Consider the following 7,466-nt stretch of genomic DNA (forward strand, 5'->3'; position numbering starts at 1 on the left):
CAGCCCAGGTTAAGCAAATCCTCCTTGGCAGCAGGAGGCCTCTACGAAAGCCACCTACCTTGCCAAGTGGAAGAGATTTTCAATCTGGTCGGCACAGCGCCATTCGTTCCCAACACTAGCCTCAGTGCCGCTCATTCTGGACTACCTCCTCCATCTGAAGCAGCAGGGGCTTTCGTTGTCTTCAATAAGGGTGCACTTAGCCACCATATCGGCCTTTCATCCGGGCGCAGGGGGCCACTCGGTGTTTGCTAACCCTATGGTCAGCTGATTTTTAAAAGGACTCGACAGACTGTACCCTCATGTCTGTCAGCCTATCCCCACCTGGGACCTCAACCTGGTCCTCTCTAGGCTCATGGGACCACCATTTGAACCACTGGCAACAAGCTCCCTGCTCTACTTCTCTTACAAGGTGGTGTTCCTGGTAGCGATAACCTCAGCCAAGAGGGTGTCTGAGCTCAGGGCCCTAATGTCAGAGCTTCCCTACACAATGTTCTATAAGGACAAGGTTTAGCTCAGGCCTCACCCTGCTTTCCTCCCGAAGGTTGTGTCGCAGTTTCACATTAACCAGGACATTTTTCTCCCGGTATTCTACCCTAAGCCTCATTCCAGCGTTAGGGAACAGAGACTCCACTCTCTCAATGTCCACAGGGTGCTATCCTTTTACATCGAGTGAACGAAACCATTCAGAAAATCGTGTCAGTTATTCATGGCAGTGGTGGACAGAATGAAAGGTCTGCCCATATCATCACAACGCATCTCGTCATGGATAGTGTCCTGTATTTGTGAGTGCTACAACCTGGTAGGGGTTCCTGCACCTCCAATCACTGGGCACTCCACCAGGAAGCAGGCTTCATCAACAGCGTTCCTGGCTAAGGTTTCCATTCAGGAAATCTGCAGGGCGGTGACATTGTCCTCCATCCATACTTTCGCCATGCACAATGCGATTACCCAGCAAGCCAGAGACAATGTTGCCTTCGGGCGAGCAGTGCTCCACTCAGTGGAAGACCTGACCCCACCACCTAAACTTAGGCTTGTGAGTCACCTGACTGGAATCGAAGAAGAAAAAACGGTTACCTTCTCATAACCGTTGTTCTTCAAGATGTGTTGTTCATGTCCATTCCAATACCCACCCTCCTAACCCTCTGTCAGAGTAGCTGGCAAGAAGGAATTGAGGGGGTAGCGGGTCGACAGAGCTCTATATTGAGAGCCATGAAGGTGCAACTCCAGAGGGCGCCCAGGCCAACCCGATGGATGCTGCTAGGAAAAAATCTTCCGGCTACCATGCATGTGTGCACACACACACCTGATTGGAATGGACATGAACAACAGATCTCAAAGAACAAGAGTTACGAGAGGGTGAGTAACTGTTTTTTCACACATTCCTGAGCTGCTGGGAATATAAGCTAGTATCTTAACAGAAAAGGAGGATGGCTGCCTTCCAAGCAACATTCTTCCTGCATGCAAAGAAAGTTTTAAAAAACTTCACCGCCTGTAGTAACATTTCTGGTTAGCTTTTAAGTCCTTGAAAGTTTAGTTTTTGTCCCTTGACAGCAATGAAAAATATCTAAATATAGGCAAAATGGGATGGTTGATTAAGGTTCTTTAATGACACAAAGCCCTTTAATGGGCCATTGATAAGGCTGTGATTTGGTCACAGAAGTCAAAGACCTCCGTGACTTCAGCCAGCGGCAGCTGGGAGCTGCAGGGTCCCCTGCTACCTGTGGAGGTAGAGGGGAGCCCCACAGCTCCTCGCAGCTTCTCCCAGCCACCAATGTGATAGGGTGAATCTGCTGCTTCCTGCCCCCACGGGCATCAGGGAGATATATGGGGGAATCCCCACCACTCCCAGATGCTGTGGGCAGCGGGGGATCTGCCACTCCCATCCAGCCGGGGGACCATCACCGGTCACCGCCATCCTGGGCAGGAGGGGGGACCCCACCCACTCACTGCTGTCCCCGGCAGCAGGGGAGACCTGGCAGCAGGGGGGACCCCACCCACTCACTGCTGTCCCAGGTAGCAGGGGAGACCTGGCAGCAGGGGGATCCCCGCTGTACTCACCCACTGCAGGCAGCGGGGAGACCCCTGCTGCTCCTTGCTGCCTTGGGCGGCAGGGGAGACCCCCGGAGCTCCTGGCTGCTGTGAGTGGCAGGGGGGACCCCGGCAGCTCCTAGCAGTGGCGGTCAGCAGGGAGGATCCCCAGAGCTCCCTGCCGCTGCGGGAGGCAGAGGGGACCCCCGCAGCTTGGAGCCACCAGTGGAGGGGGGCCCTGGAGCTCCCCACCCCTCACCCCCAGCTGCCCAGGCGACTCATTTTGTCATGGATGTTTTTAGTGAAAGTCAAAGACAGGTCACAGGCTTCCATGAATTTTTCAGTATTGCCCATGACCTGTCCATGACTTTTATTAAAAATATCTATGACAAAAACTTAGCTTTAGCCATTGATAGTTTACAAAAATGCAAAATCTTTAACAGCTCAAACAAGTTCCTTCATTTATTAAGGCAACCTGGGAGACACATACATTATTTTAAAAATATGATTCGTTGATTAACTTGCATGTCTGTGCAATGTTAATGACTCTAGTCTTTTAGTGACATACAAAACACATAACCTTAGCAGTAAAAAGGATTTTATGGCTATGCACCAACCAGTCAACTTTTCAACTTTATTAAAAAAAAGGTGAATGTATCTAAAAATAGTAAATAAAATGTTTCTCTTGTGTGTGTGTGTATGTGTGCGTGTACCATTTCCTTGATGAGTAGCTGACTGCTATATATTCCACATGACTATGGTATACTTACTCTAATACCAGACACTGCAGTTTGTATATACAAGTATCCCAGCAGACAACATTCTTGGTGTGAAACACAAAGTAACCTTATTGCTATCACAAAAACACTCATTAAAATGAAGATGAACTGTGCTTTTTTCATGTTACTATTTCGGTTGAGACAGGGGTTCAATTCAACAAACAAGGTACATGGGCATGTAATGATTTTCCCACGGAATGTTGCATGGGAGTTGGACTGTATAATGAGTGCCCGATTTAAACACAAAATATTTGTGGGTTATGTTTGAGCAGTAGAATGTGGGCAGAATCAGGCGAACATGCAAATATATATATAGGTCAATCAATATCAGTTTAGGGAAAGATCTCCTTTCACCCCACCCATATGGTAAAAAACTAGTCCTGTTAATAGCTGTAATTAGTGGAGGACTTTATTCAGTAAAAATGTGTTGCAGTTGCTATGTTATTGATGGCAGAAATAGAATCAATGTATTAGATAAATTACTGCTGTTTTTCATGCCTTCCCTATCTTCTGCTCAATATTTTATTAAGCAAACTTGTATTAGCTAATATTTTTGAAACGCTATTCTGAGAATTACGGACTCTGCAGATGAAAACATTGTAAAATTCTCAAGAAAAACATGATTATTTCTGACATTTTTTTCCCATTAGGTAGTGCAGAGAAGTAGAAAAGTTAATCTTAGTGTCCATACAGTGAATGATGGCTTTTCTGAAAGATAATTCATCTCTATGTATTACATAAGTACCATATGCAGAACATATCGAGGCAGTAAGTGTTTATTTTAACCAGAGTAATAAATAGCTGCGTAATAAGTCCCCATAAATGATCAGAATGCAAGTTAAATCTGCCTGCAGGCAGCTCTATTATCTTTCAAGCCATTTGAGAAAGTTTCCTTTTTAAATAAACATACTTTGCTATAATCTTTTGAGCTCAGAATATCCTTGTCCACCATTTTGGCATGCACATCCTTCAGGGCATAATGTTAGCTATTTGTGACAGGGGAAAGGAGGCTTCAATGAATACCAAAACCACAGAATTAATTAGTTTTTAGTACAGTCTGAACTTTTTTTTTATGACTAAATTCCATAGAAACAGTAACACAGCATAATTCTTTATTGAACTGAGCCCTAAAATTAAGTAACGGTTTTACAAATCTTTTGGGAAATTATTTTTTGGTATCTTGATTCACTCTTTAAAACTGGGTGCCCATGGATGGCTCCACAGATATTTTATGTTAGCCATACAAATTATAGTTAAAGTATGAAAAGTGCCAAGCAACTTTGCTGGAACTTCACATTTAAAATGACATGTTTATAGGGTTGCTATTTTGTAACCAATGTAACCATTTTGTAATGGGCAAGTTGTGCATTTTAAAATTATTGATGTCTGAATTATTAATTTCTATGAGGACATTTGCTTCTTATAAAATGACCTTGCTCCCCTTTGTTTATGTATTTATTGATAAATAATTCTAAAGACTGAGGATGTGTGACTATTCCAAGGTGGTTGGGTTTTTTTGGGGGGGAGGAGGTGCGGGGGGTTGGTTTTTTGCTTTTAGTCATCACTGCATGTAATAAGACTATGTTTGCCAGTGTGGGAAGTTCATCCTAGGTAATACTTACTATTAGGAGGAAAATGTTTTTGCATATCCATTGGGGATAAATATCTTCTTTCATCTTGAACCCATTTAGTCTATCGACATGTGGTGTCTGGGTGACCACTGCTCCACTGCATTAGATCAGCTGAGAGAATATGATGTATCTTTCTACTAAAAGAAAACAGTCCTAGATGCACTGCTAAGAAACATAAATGTGTTTTCCATTAGGAGAAGAACTTTTTAAACTCACTGCCTGTTTTTTGTGCTGCATAACTGCTGCTGTCCTGGTGATAATTTCACAGGAAGTTAAAAAAATCCTAGTCAAACTGTGGTTTTGCCCTATTCTTCCTCCTAACAGGTGAGAGGGCCGTGAGGTATGGTCTGAAAGCCTGCAGAACACAACCACAAAGGCAAAGGATAATGCTCCAGATCCCAGCTCATCCTTGCAAAAAGCCTGCCCCTTGTATTACTTTTCTGGCTCTCCATTTACGCTAGCTAACATGGCATCCTTTAGCAGCGTTGCCAAATGCAAGCAGCCCTGTCATGCATTTCCGCAGCCCAGCTGAAATGCCAGGTATCCAGCTAGGCTGCAGGAATGGCTTGCAACTAATGGCTGCTGTGGTCCCTACTGAGCTGCAGTCCTCTCTACCTCTCTTCTCCCATTGTAGATCTAAGTGGAGAAGGAGCAGCAAACGGAAGTGTCAAGAATACAAGGCAATGCACCCAACACGGGTCCCATGCTCACCTAGACACCTCCAAACAGCTAATTCCCCCCCCCCCCGCCGCACACACACAGCAGCCAAAACACCCATTCATGTACCCTAGCACCTCCCAGCCACTCTCCAGCACAGTGGCTGCATCGGGGTGTGTTGATCAGAAGCTGAAGGTGATGGTTATAACCAAACTATTGCAATATGCAAATTGGCTGATTAACTTATTTCCATACAAAGGTGCATGGAGCACAACAGAACTTGTCAGCGATGGTTTACATTGAGTCTTTGGAGTACTTTTCCCATGATAAGAACATGATCAACCTTTCCTTAAACCTGTTTACTACTGAACTAACTTGGGGTAGAAGGTTACATTTTGTCAAGAAAATAGCCCTCAATGAGGAGAAGAGTCTTTGAGGGTTTATATACAATTTATTAGTTTACTGAGCCTGAGGGGGTAACCTTTGCAAATTCTGTGCTGGTGACACACTGTTCATTCTGTGCAGGGTTTTTTGCAAAGGCAGTAGTGTGCGTAATTAAGAAAGGCTGCATGGGGGAGGCATAAGTGCCTAAAAGTTGTAGAGTGAAAACCCTAATGTAGATGTATGTAGTGTTGTTGTAGCCATGTTGGTCTCGGGATATTAGAGATACAAAATGGGTGAGGTAATGTTTTTCATTGGACCAACTTCTGTGGGTGAGAGACAAGCTTTTGAGCTTACGCAGAGCATCACAGTAAAATACCAGGTGGAACAGATTGTTTAGCATAAGCAGTTAAAACGTATTTCAATGGACCATTAAAGGTGACGTGGCTCCTTACGGGGTGACAGAACTCGGGGGCGGGGTGGGGTGGAACCTAAGGAGGAGCTATATCCCCTCCAGTTTTAAAAGGGCTATACCGTCCACTTTTTAACAAAAGAAACCTGCCTTAAGGGAGGGCAAGAGCAGGGCACTCCACATCATCAACCGCATCAGCCCCTGCTCTGCTGAGGCAGCCTCTGACCTGCAGTCTGCAGCCTCGTGGGCAGGCTTCTGTGTGTGGCTGCATCTCCCAGCCCAGGCTCCACAGCTGGAAGGTGTCCCATTCTGAGCAGAGGGAGCCTGGCTCAGGGCAGGGAGTGTAGTGCCAGGACTAGAGATGGGGAAGGGATGGTTGTAGTTTGGGGGGGCACTGCCCCCCAAAAAGAGGTGAGGCATGGGGGTGTGTGCATATGGAGGTCACGTACCAATGCCATCCCCATTTCTGCATGCTCTAAGCTGCTCTGTTTGCCCCATGCTGGGGTGGAGGGAGAGGGGCAGTGGGAGAGGCAGTGGGGAAGGGAGATGGGATGGGGAAGAGACGGGGATAGGGGAATAGGTAGTGGGAGTGAAGCGGCATAGGGTATCCCCTTAGCAGCAGAAGCATCCACAGCAGGAAGGCAGTGCAGAGGCACCAAAGCAGCAGCATTGTTGCAGCACTCAGATCGCCACAAGTGCCCCTGAGGCTCCCCCATTAGGCTGGCCCATCTCCCACCGCTCCCCTCCACCTGAGCACCAGCAGCCCAGGTACCATTCCAAATGGGGGGAGAGAGCAAGTGAACCAGGGGAACTGGATCAGCACACACGTGCGTCCGCACATGCATGCTGCCCCACCCAAATATAGTAGTCAAACTTTTGCTCTGGGGGCCAATATTGGCTCTTGCCACCCATTAAGCAATGTTTAAATCATATAAGCCACCCCTCTCCCATCATAAGAATAGCCTACTGGGTCAGACCAATGGGCCATCTAGCCCAGGATCCTGTCTTCCAACACTGGCTAATGCCAGGTGCTTCAGAGGGACTGAACAGAACAGGAAATCATCACATGATCCAACCTGGGTCACCCATTCCCAGCTTCTGGCAAACAGAGAGGGACACTCAGAGCATGGTGTTGCACCCTACCCAGCCTCGCTAATAGCCATTGATGGACCTATCCTCCATGAACTTATCTGGTTCTTTTCTGAACCCTGTTATAGTTTTGACCTCCACAACATCCCCAGCAATGAGTTCCACAGGTTGACTGTGTGTTGTGTGAAGAAATACTTCCTTACGTTTGTTTTAGACCTGCTGCCTATTAATTTTATTGTGTTATCCCCTAGGAGTAAATAACAGTTCCTTATTCACTTTTTCCACGAGTCAAGATTTTATAGACTTCTAGCTTATCCCCCTTAGTTGTCTCTTTTCCAAGCTGAAAAGTCCCAGTCTTTTTAATCTCTCCTCATATGGAAGCCATTCCATATCCGCTAATCATTTTTGTTGCCCTTTTCTTTACCTTTTCCAATTCCAATATACAGTATCTTTTTTTTTGAACTGGGGTGACCAGATCTGTACAAAGTA

Source organism: Mauremys mutica, chromosome 2, assembly GCF_020497125.1.
Source record: "Mauremys mutica isolate MM-2020 ecotype Southern chromosome 2, ASM2049712v1, whole genome shotgun sequence".
NCBI classification, from domain to species: Eukaryota; Metazoa; Chordata; order Testudines; family Geoemydidae; genus Mauremys; species Mauremys mutica.